We start from the raw sequence: 17,133 nt of genomic DNA, 5'->3' as shown, positions 1-17,133 counted from the left end.
TATCTATTTCAATAAATTAAAATTGATTGATATTCTTCAATTAGTTATTAACAAGTACTTATCTATTTTCCTCATTAGATGATTAATATCATTATTAATATAGATATCAAACCCTGCTACTACTTCAGTTTTAAGGGAGAAGGGTTTATGTATGTTACCAAAGCGCTTAGAGACCAACTACAATAGGTTCCCTCAAAGTTTACAAATCCAAGCCCTTACCTATCTTGGGTCTATACCCTCAAGGTTTATGGGTCCCTGATCCCCACCCTATCTTGGACTTAACCTATTGCTTGGATTTAGACTGCCCCTCTTTGGAACATCTCATCCCCATCATCTTAAATATTGATAGTAATAACATGATTTAGACTATAAGTACACTAACTTCTAATGTATTATGAATATATATGATATTAAGTATGACTTGTCATACATATTGCAGTTTATAACAATATTATTACTAGATTCTACGTAACAACTTTATCAGGCTTCATATACTAAGCATACATATTAAGCTCTTCCCCATGCATACCACCAAGAACACAAATGTTACTGCCTGTAACTTGATAACAATTTTGATCTGATTTGGTCAATGGTGATGTCACTAGATGCTTTTGATTCCTTCCCTTTATATCTCTTGATTTGAGGGAGAGGTCACACCTCTTCATCATGTATGCCCTTTGGCAAGAGACATACCCTTTCACCATTTGCACCCTTTGAAAGAGTGCAACTCTTAATTATTTCTACCCTTTGAAAGGGACACAACCTTTCATAATCAGAGATGTGCACTTATTATTTAAATCAGATCTGCACTTCTCATTTCCAAATTATTCCCCCTCTCAAATGAGGTTCTCTTCTCCCTTTTATATCTCATTGTTGAGGGAGTCGCAACTTTTCCTTTCATGTCTTTTGACTTTTCATTAACTTAATTAATTTTTAATTAATCATATTTAATTTTTTTTTCTATATTTTAATTTAATTTTTAATGTTTTAATTTTATTATTATCATTTATTATTAAATTTGATTTCAAAGTGGGGACATTACAAAATCTTATTGAAGGTTGGAGGAAATGGAGGAAAGAGGAGATCTATCTTCTTGAGCTAGCTCCTCACTCGGGGGTGATTTATTGCATGGAAAAAATCTTTTATATTTGTGTCCTTGAAGAAAAGATGGGTTTTAGCATCATTTGTGTCCCTAAAGAAAACAGGGGGCCTAGCATATTGAGATTCTTGTGAGTAAATTTAATGTATTCATGTTTGATTGAGGTTTTGTATAGTAGAAGAGATATTGTTTCCGCAAGACTGAAGGAGGAATTTGACACACTCAAAGGAGATGTGGACTCTTCGAGGAGGTGTGGACCCTTGGAGGAGAGTTGATCTTATATGTGAAGCAATGAGGAGGGATTTGACACACTCAGAGGAGATATGGACTTTTGAAGGAAAGTTGTTCTTTCATTATGTAGGAGCTTGGAGACCATTTATGTTCTCTCACACTGTGCAGAAGTTTGTAGGTTCTATAGTCAAGAGATATACTAATGGAGTCAATCTAGTGTATCCTGGGTGAGTGAAGAGGATTGGTGAAGAACTTCATAAAACTCTTCATAAGGGTTTTAGTCAACTCTTGCAATGTTTCAACCTTGTTCGGATTGATATTATATGGGGGAAATGTTGGCAAATACTACACCATAGGTTAGATTAGACAATTAATTATAATTTTAGTTAATGGTTAGTTGTGGGAATTTATTCTCATAGGTTAGTTGCTTGTTGGAAAATAAGGCTTTAAAAAGTCAATGCAATGTATTGAGAAAAACATTTGAACTAGTAAATATTTTATTTTGTTATTTATTTTTGTTTAGCAATGGAGTAATTTACCTATTGTTTATTTGTTCACTATTTTAATTGGATTTATATTGAGAGTCAAAGTGTAATATATTTTGTCAAAACTATTTCTTATCATGCTTGGTCAAAGCATAATGGAGTATAGTATCATTTTGTGAAATAAATGGCCAAGATTAAATAAGTGTTGTTGAAAAAAATTGATACAAAGAATAATGTTGCCCAATAGTACTTGTGTATAGATTTTTCTCATTATTGTTTCAGATCATACTGCATGATCCATCATAGAGATGAAATGCATAGAGAGCGGAATTTATCTTGATGATGGATCATGTAGTATGATTTGAAACATTGATGAGAAAAATCTATACACAGCTCAATCTAGAAAACTACTACTCATCTTCATGGACTATGAAAACTACATGAGTTTAATAATGCTGCTATTATTTTTGACAAAAGCTATGAGTAGTAAGAAATTTTGTGTATGTGAGAAATGAATGACCATGGTTGCCCATAGCAGGTAAAACTTTAAAAGTGTGGCCATTATAGAATGTGTTCAAACAAGTTGGAGAATGCTAAGTTTGGTATATTTTCTATGTTTAATAGCATGCAATGTGTAAAATTGTTTTCAATGTGCCTATCTATATTTATACGTGTTTAAGAATGAAATAAAAGATTATTATTGTATTGGAGAATGGTTGAACCTTTGCAATAGTAAAAAAATATAATATATTGAATCTTTTAACTGAAAATTTTTCCAAATGAAAATACTACATATTATTATTAGTTTCTATTTATTATATTATCTTAAACTATATATACACTACTATCCTATAAATTTATCAAAATTAATCAGACGTCTTTTTTCTTTATATTAATGTTTTCTACATTAGAAACCAGCTAGATGATGGTTGTGTCTATTCTGGCTCCAAAACAAATGCAAAATCGACAGTATAAAATGTGCGACAATCCATACTATCATTTTAGAACCAGAATAGACTCGTCCCTAAATGACAGATACTGTTCACCATAGGGGCATATATAGAGCTTTTTCAAGAAGACTGACAACTGAAGGGTTTTGGATTGGCATTCGTAAATCCATGTGGGTGCCATCATTAAAAACTCAGGGAACATGCAAGTTCACACATGCTGAAAATGATAGTTTTTCGTGACGTCGCTATATAAGCTATATTCACATTATCATCGTAGTTGTTCTTTTCTTTGTCTTGCCTGACTTTTCACCAAGTAGAAAAAAATAATTTCATCACTTGGGAAAACACACCCACTGTACTGTACTGTGTAAATGTTCTCCTCGGACATTGATTTTTAATATAAAACTAAGCAAAAGATGGAATGAATTTACAGTCAAACATTTGAAAGTGATTGAATCGACCGAAATAGTTGATAAATAGTTTGGACTATTCATTCTCAATTGTAATGGCACAAAACACAATATGGTAAGCACTAAATGGATGAAAAGTAGGGAAAAAATAAATAAATGAGAGTTTATTATAATATATAGATTTTAGAGTATCCACAGTTAAAATCACACATATTAAAATTTGATTTCGAAGTTTAAAAGTGTTAAACATTCAGAATTGATTAACATTCTTTAGATTTAATATGTTGTTTAGTGTGTGGTTTAAGGCTGGCCCAAAGAAAACAATAATGAGAATTGTAATGATTGAGAACAATAATGAGAATTTTAATTGTTATCAGTGGATATTAAGTTTATTTTGATGAATAAGATGTATATTATTTTAATTAATAAAACATATAATAATATACTATTAATAAAAAATGAAATGGTAGATAGACATATTATTAAAAAGAATGAACAAAAAAATTGAAATAGAGATGTTTCATTAATAGGTTTTCTGATCTATTTGTTATATTCACATTGTACACTATGTATTCAGGATGCATAAATTTTAGCCTGTTTGTTATAATGACCTTTGTTTTAATACCTCTTTTAAAGAATTTAACTTAAAATTTATCATCAGATATTTAATACTCATTAAAAATGATCAAGTTTACAAATAAAATTTTGATATTTTGTGTGTTTATTTAAAATTTATCACTATTTCTTTATCAAATCTAATAACTTTAAATGTTACATTTATTTGAATTTTATGATTTTGTCTCTATTTATATCTTTTTCAATGTATATAATAACATTCTAACAAACAATTTTTAAACATTAAAATTTCAGTTAATTCACATTATTTTTGGCTGGTTGTAATTTCGAATCACACCATAATCTCTTTGCAGCGTTTCATTGAAATCATCATATCACCACTAACCTGCCGTGGCATTCTTTAATATTTTGTATATAAAACGAAATTTGTTGCTTATACGTACTAAAAGGAAGGAAAAGGGGTAAAAAATATCTCTCACACGTTCCCAAACAAGACATTTTTAACTTAACAGCCCAAACCTAGTTTTTATGCACTCAAGTAGGAGTTTTCTTAACACTTAGTTTATAAGAACATTGTTCTTTCTTCCATAATTTATTGAGAATCATAGAAGATATCCCTAACTCATAAATCGCTTATTCAATCCATATGATTATATTATTATTATATCTATACTGGAGTCATGTTTTGTCTATTAATGGTGTACAATAATATTTTAATTGTTGGATATATATGTCTATTTTTTAGTTATATTAAGTTGGGTTTATTTTTATTGATATATAAATTTAACCTTTATCTTATTCTTATGTACACATACTTTAATATATTCACTTTATCTCTATTTTTATGATACATATTTAATGTATCTACCTCTCTATACATTGTCCATTCAAATCTGATCACATTTTAACCTAAGATGATGTGTATAGTCATAAAATTGAACGTGTAATTATAGACTTGACTCCTACCTTTTTTCAAATTCAAAATCTACTTTTGGTCAACCAGATGCCTTTCTTTTGTCACTAAAGTTCACTAAGCACACGCTCTTTAAAATTTGATATTGCGTGCTTGTATTTAAAGCCATTAATTAGCATTCATTTTAGTGATCTAGAATTCATAAGCCCTCCCTTATTGTAGCGCATTGAAGATGTGCGAGAAATGATTGAAGAAAAATAATATAAGATAATGTACAAATAATCAAATTTATACTTCAAACAATCTCCATTTTCCTAGATTGAGATAAAATAGAATGCACCCTAGTTCTATTTGATTTTCTCTAGATTTTCAATGTTGATTGTGTATACACCTAAAAATGGTCTGAAGATAATTAATTAAGTAAGCAATTATTTAATTAATCCTCCTTCTCAATTTAATTGAATTCATTAGCAATTTGATTATATTCTCCCTTTCATCTACTTATTAATAAATCTAAGGATTTATTTAATAGGTTCATTTCAATGGTCCCCTTTGATTAATTAATTCAAATTAATTAATCCGCTCCCCATTTCAATCAATTCTTCTAATCCACTAATTAAATAAAACAAATCAATTTATGAGTTGTTGAAAATTAATTAGTCTTTTCCTGTTATGCCTCCTAACTTCTAACCACCTAACCTAACCATCCCTCTAACCTAACCCATTCCACCTAACCTTGGGTTTGCCTAACCCTGTCCTATCTTGCACATCCTAACCTCCTTATCCTAACTTTCTATGGTGTGGATATTCTTCCCTCAAGACACATGGCACTTTGGCCACATGTATCCTCTCTTGGACACTTGCCCTCTTATGAGAAAGGCTCTTGGACACTTGTCACCATAGAGATGACAAGTGTCCCTTCCTCCAACCTCTTCTCCAACCTCCTCCAATTTCACCCTTGATATCTTCAGACTCAATCTTAACCATTGATTCCATCAACCTCACCCTTGGCCTTGGAAATCCTATAAATATCCCCCATTTTGGAGCACAAAGGATCCAATCTCATTATCAATTTAGGCATTGTTACTATAGGCATATCATTTGATCATTGTTATTATAGGCAATTGCATTATCTTGATTTGATCATTTTCTAGCATAATTGTTGAATCATGTAGCTTAATCAATCTCTTTTCTAGCTTAATTGCACCATCATCATAGCTTAATCATGTATATCATTAGCTTAATTAGTCTCTTGGATCAATCTAGCATAATCAATCACATCTAGCTTGCATGTCATTATCATTTCAAATCCTTCATCTAGGTGTAGTCAAGTCACTGGGATTGCTTATCCAGATCTAAGAGAAAATCCATACTCGCATCTCTTAGGAGGTGATAGGTCATTCTGTCATGGTTCACCTTTCATTTGCTTTTAATTTTCTAACCATGCTTGTAATGATCTATTGAGTGTGTGTGTTGCAGTTGCAGGTATCACACTTCACAGGTACGACAGATTGATCAATATGAAAACCTACATAATCTTGTTATGAGAAGAATATTATGATAGAAAATAATATCATGGAATCACTAGCATAGGAACATTGATGACAATTGAAGGCATTCATTTATAAAATTCCTATGAAGCAAAAATCAAGTGCTAGGATATATTGATGATAGATGACTAATATTGAATAAATATCTTGATTAAGATAAAAGATGTAGTCATGTGACAAGTGTCACATGAGGAATAAAGGTTATCTTTAAGATGTGTATTAGGGGAAACATCCCTATGTGAATGTCTAGGATTAAGAGGTGAGATATGGAATGAATGGATAAGATGAAAAGTTACTTTTACATTTGAGAAGTGCTTAGGTTCAATTAATGTGGACAAGGTCTTAGTCAATCATGTGAAAGGAACACTTGTCACATGATGATAATTTTAGATTATGAGCTACATGACTCAGTCTAATGGCTAGGATTAGATGGACAAAAATAGATGAACAAAGGTGAATAGTGAAATTAATTAAATAAATAATAAATTTTTATTTAATTAAAGACTAAGATAAAGTGAGTCAAAAGATAAATAAATAAATTAAATATATAGAATATATATGTATTTAAATAATGGTTTGGGATAGGCCACAATTAAGTGTGGTTAGATATTTGCAAATTTTAGGTGTTTACATTTTTCTCATCTTTGAGATGATGTTGCAACTAAGAGAAGTAACATCATTTCAAAAAAGAGTAAAATGTAATGGGTAGGAAGGAATGGTGAATAGTGGTATGGTGTCCTAGTCATTGGATGGATGATTATGAGTTAGTGGTTTGATCCCTTGAGAGGACAAGTGGGTTAATAAAACATGAGTGTGCTCTCAAAATGGAAGGGAAAGATTGGGGATAAGGATAGAACAAGATGGTAGAAGACATGAATAGGATGGAAAGGAATGTATGAAAGGGGAGATTGGTCATGCTTTATATGGAGAAGAATCATAAACTTTGATATAGAAAAGGAAATTATTCATCAATGCATGAGGAACTATGGTAACAAGATGATTTGCATGGACTTGACACTAAAAAAGGTTTTTCTAATACATGCAAGGAAAATTTCTATCTTGGTGGGTCATTTAAAGGACAACCACGAAAATGACATACAAGATAAAGAAGATGTCCCATTAAATACACTAGTCAAAACACACTAAGATATAGAAAGATCAAGGAAGCCTTAAGTGGGTGTAGTCATGGGTCAAAATTTAAATCAAAGCCAGAAAATCACTAGTAAAAGTAACACATAGAAAAAAAATATCTTGCCAAAAAGAGGATAATGGAATGATAAGAATAATGTTAGGCTTAAGGCCAAGGCATCTCTACGAGCATGGATGGGTTGATAGATAAATATGATGATAAAATAATATGATGACTATTTAATATTTACCAATTGGATTCATGTGTAATTTCATGATAAATTGTAATGTTTGCATAGAGTGCTTATTTTTGTTCAAGTGTAGGTCTGAGCAACTCAAAACTTTATTATGAACATGGTGTTTGGGATGTATGGGATAGAATTATATTCTATAGTGTGGAGATTTTTTTTTATTATGGGATGAAGGATGGAATGAAGGTGTGAAAATAGAAGTGAAATGTATGAACCTAATTTTTTATTTGAATATCGGTGTGTTGAAACTATGTGTGTGCAAGGCGTTACTCTTAACATAATTTAGGTGTATCTTTTGTGTCCAATATAGAGGAAAATAAAGAAGGGTCTGTAATGGTAGCTAAGGTGACATGCCATTATAATTAATGATAAATATGAGTAATGATAGGTTTATCATGAAGATAGGATTGATGGTAGAAGGGTAGATCATATCCAAGGAGACGGTGTAATAGATACTACTACACATGGCACCTATAGCTAGGTTTTCACCATGGCACTTAACGAAGAAACCACCAAAAGTGTTATTCACGATAAGATGGATTAGTTTTCTTCCTTTTTTATTGGATTTTATTTATGTTTATAGTTTCAAAAATTGGGATATGATTATATTGAGATTAATGTAGCATGTTGTTGACATTTTTTTATTATCCTTGACCAATTGATGTGATTGAGCTAGTTTTTTATCACTAATATGTGCACTATTTATACCTTCATACATTTTACATAAAGAAGTTTGGGCCTTCCTTCTATCAAATAAATATAAGATGTTTACAACAAAGGTCCATTAGGATAATAAATTTCTCAAGGGAATGAATTAAGTGGATGGATGAATATAAGTTTGGGAATGGAGTAATTTGGATGAGGTGGAGAGATGTGGAGGATGGAGACTTACATCCAACATGTTTGCATATTGATGTATTGGTTCTAGAATATGTATATATGCAACAAGTTATTTTAGATAGTAAAACATTACTAGAGATCAAATTGTAATTCTTCTGGCACACCTTCTATTGTATAGACTTTTTATCCTTTCCATAGTCAAATAGAATTTGACATATGACTTTCTTTAATTTTATCTTTTCATATTTATAATTGAGACTTGAATTTTTTATCTCGAATTCATAGAGACTTGAAATTATGATGACCATTTAGCAATATCCTTGTTATATTGAGTTGTATAAATAATAGGGAAAGAAAAATTATCTAACTCTTGGAGATGGGTGCACATGAAAGAGATGGATGATATGGTGCAAGAATCGTGGAATAATTCAACATAGCATTCATGGGTACTCTTATTAGTGTTATAAAATACAAAGGATGCTTGCACTAGTTTAATGGGTCAAAAATTATGCTTAGTAGGAACATTGTTAGGAGTTTCATACCCCAACCCTCAATACTTAGCTTTTTTTATTAGCATCAATGATTTGAATATTCCATCTTCCTCTTTTACAAGATCATTTCCTTTTTATCTAATTCATTTACATGTATGGAAACCCTTGGCATAAATTTTAGTAATTAGATCAAGATTAGACTTTTGCTTTGTATCCTCTTTATCTTTATATAACTAGAATTAGATATTGTCTTTAGTAGTTTCTTTTCTTGTTGTGCCCTAATGATGGAATGAGGTAGAAATGCCTTATATTTTGATTTTAGATAATGTACTAATAGTTTAGGTTCACCATAAGTTTTAGTGGATCAAGGGACTTTTTTTATATATAAATAGTTATGTAAGTCATTCTCGCTACATCCAATGTCATTGATTTTAGCCTTGATCTACGAGATGGTATTAGAAGTGGATGAAGATTTGAGTGAGGAAGAACCAATGTGTGAAGAAGAGGTTGCTTCTTTTATTTGATGTATAATGCTATGAAGGGCCATCACTACTTTCTGATAATTTCTTGTATTGAAAAGGTTTTTGATCAAGAAGTACTACCACTTCAATTTTATTGTCTAGGAATTTGATGCAATAGTGATACATTAGTGGTATAGGAAATCAAGGTATGAAATTTGATATGTCACTTCCATAGTAACTACTCCAAACTTTATGGATAGGTTTTTTGCAACTTTGAGTTTGCACTTAATATCATCATAGGCTTTGATAGTAATCTTATTTTGAGCACTAACCCATCATGTGGAAATCCCAATTTTTCTCATTAGATTTAGAAAAGAAAGGCAAATACTAATCCACTATGTATTAGGAAATGTTTGATTTTAAATTAATGAATAAAGGCTTCAATATGGAGTGACTTGTTGTGAGATGGATTGATGGAAGGAAAACATTTAGTGATAAATGTGAGAGATTGTGGATAATACAAGTGTCATATCATATCTCAAAACTGATCAATATTACTTTTGTTTAGGACAAAAGATCCTTGAAGAGCTTTGTATAGGGTTTGTTTATGCACGTGAGAGGTTTAAGGTAACTCCAAAATAGATATTTATGTTGATTTTCTACTTAAGTGGTCAAGAATTTTATAATTTTTTATAGCTTTAGAGAGGAGGATGAAGCTCTTTGAATGGTGAGACAACCATGGTGGGTAGTGACAAGATAATTAGATTATTTGATGGTTATAATAGCTATTATAGTAGGACTTTGTTAAATTTAACTAGCAACAGAATCATATAATTCGGTGTTGACATTATTGTTTTAGGTATAGGGGACCCTATTATAAGATATAGAAACTTTACCATCCATCATTGCGAAAACAAAAAGGTTGTTTATACCTTTACAAGTCATCATTAGGTGACTTTTGGTCTTCAACAATATTTTATCCTTGATGAATGAGATCTTGGATTGAATTTTTAATTCTAATGCAATTGGATGTTTAATGTCCATGGACCAAATAAAAATCACAACAATCGTGATCTTTATGCCAAAAAAAATTGGTATATCCTTACTAAGTGGTTGTATAGACAAAATTTGTATCATGTTTGGAATATGACCTCTATATATTTTCATAATAGAGTGTATTCATTTTGAGAAAAAAAATTACATTGTCCTTTGGGGATAGTCACAATGTCCTAGGTAGCTTGATTATTTTGGGAAGATAATGGTATGAGTATCTGGATATTTTAAACATCATTAGAATTAATTGCATTGGATCATTGAATATGTTCTTAATCTTATTCCAAAAATGATATTTTTTGCTAGATTGATTATTTTATTTTCCCTCTTTATAGATCTTGAGTAGTCATATGGTGATAGTGCTTTTTCTATGGTGACTTCTTTTTATATGATTTCATCAGAGGAGTTGATGCATTGGAGTTGTAAGTGAAAACATGTTTCCTAATTCATGTTTTGGAAAAATATGCTAACAAGTTATTTTCACAAATAGACCACGAAAAGTGACTAGCAAGATTTGTTAGAAAGATGCAAAGCTTTCAACACTCTTTTGTTTTTTATTACAAATGTCTATCATGGTGATTTTATGTTTGATGTTGTATGAAAAATGTGGGACTAATGGTTCAATGTGAAATATGGGTAAACAAGTTGAGTGCTTGCCCTGTAAAATATTTAGGAAGTTATCTTTGAAGATATGTGTCAAGGTAAGAGACATCTTGGCATGTTGTGTAAAATTATTTAAGGTTATTTTGGGATCTATCATTCCTTTATATTTCTCAAATATAAGAATTTATAATTTTTCATGAAAAGTGATCATGGTGATGGACTTCTCAAAAGGCTAAGGTCATAGCTCTTGGATTTGTAACTTTTCTTTTGATCTCATAACTGAAGTCCCTTGAGTGTTTCTTTTATTTTTTGAATATTTTGTACCAAATAATTAGTGAGAATAGGTGGTCTTGGTTGTTGATTAGAGATAGGTTGTGATGTTTGTAGGTTATCATAGGTCAATGAAATAGGACTAGAATTTTGGTGTTTAATGGGATTGATGTTGAAACGTGGGGTGAAGGGATGGACACTTAACCAAATTTAATAGAATATATCTTGACCAAATTATTGATGAGTCTAGGATCATGATGTGCCAAAATAGCCCTCTAAGTGGAAATAACAATTCATAAAAATAACCCAAATACCAAATAACCAAGGTAGCTTCCAAGACCCTAACACTCTGCTAGATGTGATCCCAGAAGTTATTATTGAAGAATACCTATCTCAGTTGACTAAAAAGGTGACCTTCCAAGAGGTTAAGGATGTGACGTTTTCATTTAGTGCCTTTAAAGTCCCAGGTCTTGACGGTTTTCCACTTGCTTTTTTCAAGATCACTTGGAAATTGTTGGAGAGGACATCTACCTAGAAATGAAAGATTTATTTAGGTCAAGAAAAATTATTAGTCAAATTAATGCTACATTCATTACCTTAGTTCCTAAGAATGAGAATTCTATTTCCACTAAAGGCTTTAGACCAATCAGCTTATGCAATACATTATATAATATTCTCTCAAAAGTTATGGTTAATAGAATAAAACCTATGGTGGATAAGATGATTTCTATTAATCAAAAGGGTTTTGTCAAAGGTACACATATCTTGGATGTTGTTATTGTCCCTCATGAACTTGTTCACTCAATGGAAAACAAAAAATACCCTCTATGACCTTCAAATTGGACATTTCAAAAGCCTATGACAAGGTCTCTTCAAACTTCCTCTTTGAGGTTCTAAATAATTTTAGATTCAAGGGTAAATTTCTAAAAATGATAGAGCAATGTGTTACAACTCCAAAAAATTCAATTCATTAAAATGAATCTCCTAAGGGTTATTTTTCCAGTGGAAAAGGGCTTCATTAGGGTGACCCACTCTCACCCTATCTATTCATTATAATTGCTAAAGTGTTAGGAAAAAATATTGGCAAACTTAGAAAGTGAGGATTGCTAAAAGGGGTAGGGGAAGCTTCTATGCTTGATCCTATCTCTCATCAATAGTTTGTTGATGACACCATCATATTGGTTGGTTGGAAGGGAAAGCTACTTAGTATGGCTGGGAAAATTTAGCTAGTTAAATCTTGTCTCTAAAACATCCCCATATATTACCTTTCCCTCTTCAAAATGCTAGGGAATGTGGCAGAAAAGATTGAGAGGATTCAAAAAATATTTGTATGGACTGGTACAAAGGAGAGAAATAGACTATCCTTATTTTCTTGGGACAAGGTTTGTTGCTCCATTAAGTCAGCTAGACTAGGGATAAGGAAAATCAAATCTTTCAACAGGGCATTATTATCAAAACATGGTTCATAGCTAACTAAAGGAAAAAAGAATAGGTGGACATATTGAAAGACAAACACCTTAGCAATGAGAACTACAAAAAAATCATAAATCAGTTCGAGTTATACCCATAGGGTTATTCATCTGGAATAATGTGTTGAAAAATAAAGCTTTCATTAAGAAGAATGAAAAAATGTTAATAGGGAATGGAAAAAAAGACCAATTTTTTAGATGATGTTGGGATTCAAGACCAATTCCTTTCAGATCTACCTCAATTCAAAAAGGTTAAACTGATTTTAATCAAGAGATGTGGGAGGCTAGTACAGGACTATATAGTTTGGCAAAGAGACAAAGTAGAGTGGAAGAATCTAAGAAGAGGTGGACAAGATGATATTCTGGTCCATCACCAGGATCAATTTATTAGAGAGGAAAAATTTGTATTCACACTCTTGCCTGATTGTACTTTCTTCTGTCCCCAGATTGAGGATGAGTGGATATGCAAATATAACTCCTTGGGTGCCTTCTTAATCAAATCTTCTTATCATAGTTTGGAGGAGGAATTAGTTGAGGATTTCATTTGGAAAAACATCTGGATTAAGGGTCTAATCCCAAAAATCAATTGCTTTCGATAGGAAACTACTCATGGAAGAATTCTCATAGTAGATAATCTTAACAAAAGAGGATTCTCCTTTTTTAACAGATGTGTATTATGCTACCAAGACATGCAGAGTATTGATCATTTGGTTTTGCATTTCTAATATACCAAGGAAGTTTGGGATGCACTGCTAGAAGACTTGGAAATTTGTTGGATCCTCCCAGATAATATGAAATATTTCATGAAACAATGGCCCTCAACCCCATATAGTCAACTGTGTCTAAAAACCTTTAGCTTCAAACTCCTCCAGTAATGGCTTGGAACATTTGGAAAGAGAAGAATAACAAAGTGTTTAGGGATGAAGCAAGAGGAAACAAGGTTCTCTTCAATATCATAAAACAATAAATTAAAGAGACCATTAATGCAATTCAGCCATGCACTTCAAAAATTTTGCCAACCCTATTAGACCTTGGACTAAAAAAAAGAATGGTGAATCAATCATAATCTATTAAGGTTAAATTGGCACACTATACTACTAAGGAAGAGTTATAATTGCTCCCCACCAAAGGAAGGTTTGCTCAGGTGTAACTTTGATGGCTATTCAAAAGGGAACTAAGGATTATCAAGAGATGGACGCTTAATAAGGGATTGTAGAGGTTACATGATAGAAGGTTTCTGTGCTAACTTGAGAAGAGACACGAACAACAAAGTAGAAGATATGGTGGCATGTATGGGACTTATTCAGCTACAACATCATAAAGGAAGAAATGTGATTCTTGAGGGTGACATGAAACTTATTGTAGACTGCTTGAATGATATCATTAGAGCTCCATGGGAGATAAAAGGAATAATCCAAAATTGTAAAGATTTATTTACAACTTTTAGTAGCATAAAAATGTAACACCAATATAGGGAAGGAACTACAACAACAGATGATATTTCAATTCAAGGGTTAATGAAAACTGGGTGGTGTTCCTTTAAAATTGTTGAGAGCTCATTGGGATTGAAATATATTTTAGCTAAAGAAAGGATAAAATCCTCACGGGATGATATGGTTAACTACTCAAAAGGATAGGTGATGACAGTTTTCTTTTAAGATGAGTGCTAAGAATTTTCAAATTCAAATTAACTGCCTGTTCTCATACAATACGTTGAGTAGGATGATGATTACCTGGCTAATAGGTACGATGTGTAAGTTGCCAAGTTGGCAGGAGAATGATGTGGAGGTCATAAATTTGAAGAATCTAGAGGGATGTACAAGACAACTCCTCCCTCACTTTATGGGGATTCAAAAGATAATGAAATAATTAGTGGGAAAGGTGGTGGGGTAAAAGCACAAAGTTGCGTCACACTTTTATAAAGGAAATGGGCAATGCTAATTCAAATTTTTAAATTGAATCAATAGAAAGTGAAATATATTTTTTGAATTTTAAAATGATTTAAACTAATTAAATGTATGTTTTTTGTGTATTTTATTTTTGTAATTTATGGAAAATTTTAAAAAACTATTTGAATATACTTTCTTATATAGTAAACACTATAATTTAGTTGTTGTTAAAGTGTTGAAATTGAAGTTACACAAGGCATCACACTTTATATAGTAAAGTTTACCTTTTCTTCTTCAAATTTTTTGTGTATATTGATAACTCGAAAATTTAGTGCAAAAACATATTTTTAACTATTTTTTATGTATATATAATTTTCAACAAATTTAAAAAGTTGTGTGTACTGAAATATAACTCTTTCCATTTAGCATCACCTTTTTTCTTAATTATTTGTCCAAATTAGAAAGTAATTATATCATCTTGACATAGACTTTTTTCTCTAGTGCATTTTTTTTTTCAAAATTTTTAAATAAATTTTAGTATTTTTCCTTTACAAGATAATCAACCTTATATTTTAGTTCTAATGACCTACTTTCAATAAAAATAAAATATAAAATATAAAAAAAAATTAAAATATTAAAAAATATATATTTTGGAAAATTCACTTATAGATCTATAAAAGGGTACTTTTACATTTCAAAAAAAAAATTATTTATATGAGTAGGAGTTGTTGAAACATCAAATTTTTCAAAAAAAAAAATTATTTTCATAATTAGATCCAAAGTGGTATAAAATATATATTTAGTAGAAAATTCCAATTGAAAAAGTTGTGACCCATATATATAAGATAGATATAATGAATATCTATAGACCATATATTTGTTTAAAATTAATTTTTGGTTAGAATTACTTAAATTCACTTGTGCTGATAAGATGGTCTGAAATGTGACACAATTTTGTGCTTTTACCCGATGGCCTTGATTCCCAAATTACATTAAATTTTAATAATAAGAGAAGAGAGTCTGCATGTGTGGACAACAAAGCTCATCAAGCCAAAAATAACCTTTTTAGGAAGATTTGTTTAAGGAAAAAAGATACTCCAAAAAATCTAAACTGTTATGTGAGTCACTTTTGTATTTGTTTGCTATGGTTTTCAAAGAAAGAGATCAATATGGTGGGCCCTCTCAAAAGGACGAAATCAAAAAACTATGATGTCTTGCAGAATAATGAAGAAATTTGGGAGCTCTTCCTCAATGTGTGATTGAATCCTTATTTTCTTTCCACAAAAGGGTATAACAGGGCATTGTCCATGAGATTCTATAATTCATGGCGAGATGGTGTGGTAACTATGGAGAGAATCTCCTTTGTGGTGTCTCCAGATTTTATTGCAGATGTCACAGGGCTAAAAAATGAAGGAGAAGAAGTGGAGAGGTCAAGCAATAGTGACTACAAAGCGTACATGAATAAATTCTTCATGAAGGGTGAGGGGTCAGCCATGGTCCCAAATGGGTATGAACACTCTACTCTACCTAAAACCTATAGAATAGTTTTTTTGTTATGAAATACTTCACTTTGGAGGGGCCCTACACCACAGTTCATGGGTATTACTTTCCAATACTCAATCATATTAGGTATGGTGAAAGAGTTAACCTACCCTATTTTTTATTTTTTGTCCTTGGAGTCCTGCATTGCAAATGGGGCTAATTGGCCACTTCATCAAGGCTTAATTTACATCATGTATAAATTTTCTTTTAACCATTCACCAAACCACAACTATTTTCTATCCTTACCTAGCAATGTTGAGAAAATGAAGAAAAAATAGGGATCCTCGTTCAAGATTGAATTAATGGAATCCAAACCTCTCTTCTCTCTGATCGCCACACCCCCAGTAAATACCAAGGGAAAAAAAACCCTAATGTTACAGGAAGTTGAGCCCCTCGAGGTTTCGCTTTTAAATATCAACCTAGACAAAAGGAAAATGGATACCCCTAAGAACAACCCTACTAAATCCAAAAAGATAGAAAAAGACTCAAGGAGGAAGATTATCAAAATTACCTTGGACCTGCATGACTCTGAGAATGAGGAGAAGATATCAGAGAAAGAAAGACAAGAGGGTAGTTCGGGGGAGAGTAGATTAAATATGCTTTGTGCGAAGGAGAAGAAAATCAAGATAGAGACAAAAGAGGTGGTGGCAAACCTCGAGGAATATTTTAACTTGGAGGAAACAGAGGAAATATCCACTGATAATTTGGAGGATGAAGACTTCCAGGATGAAGATGAGGACCAAGATGAAAAGTTTACGGAAGAAATGGAGGAAGAGAGAAAAATGGTGGAAGATTTTGAAAATTCTAACCAAATCCCATTGCCCCCCAATCATATGGAAGATGATGAGATGGTCCCCTACTCATCGGAAATGTCCTCAAACAAACATAACAACAATAATGTGGAGGATCAAATAAAGGATCT

Source organism: Cryptomeria japonica, chromosome 3, assembly GCF_030272615.1.
Source record: "Cryptomeria japonica chromosome 3, Sugi_1.0, whole genome shotgun sequence".
Lineage (NCBI taxonomy): Eukaryota > Viridiplantae > Streptophyta > Pinopsida > Cupressales > Cupressaceae > Cryptomeria > Cryptomeria japonica.
Note: the sequence above shows the minus strand (reverse complement) of the source record.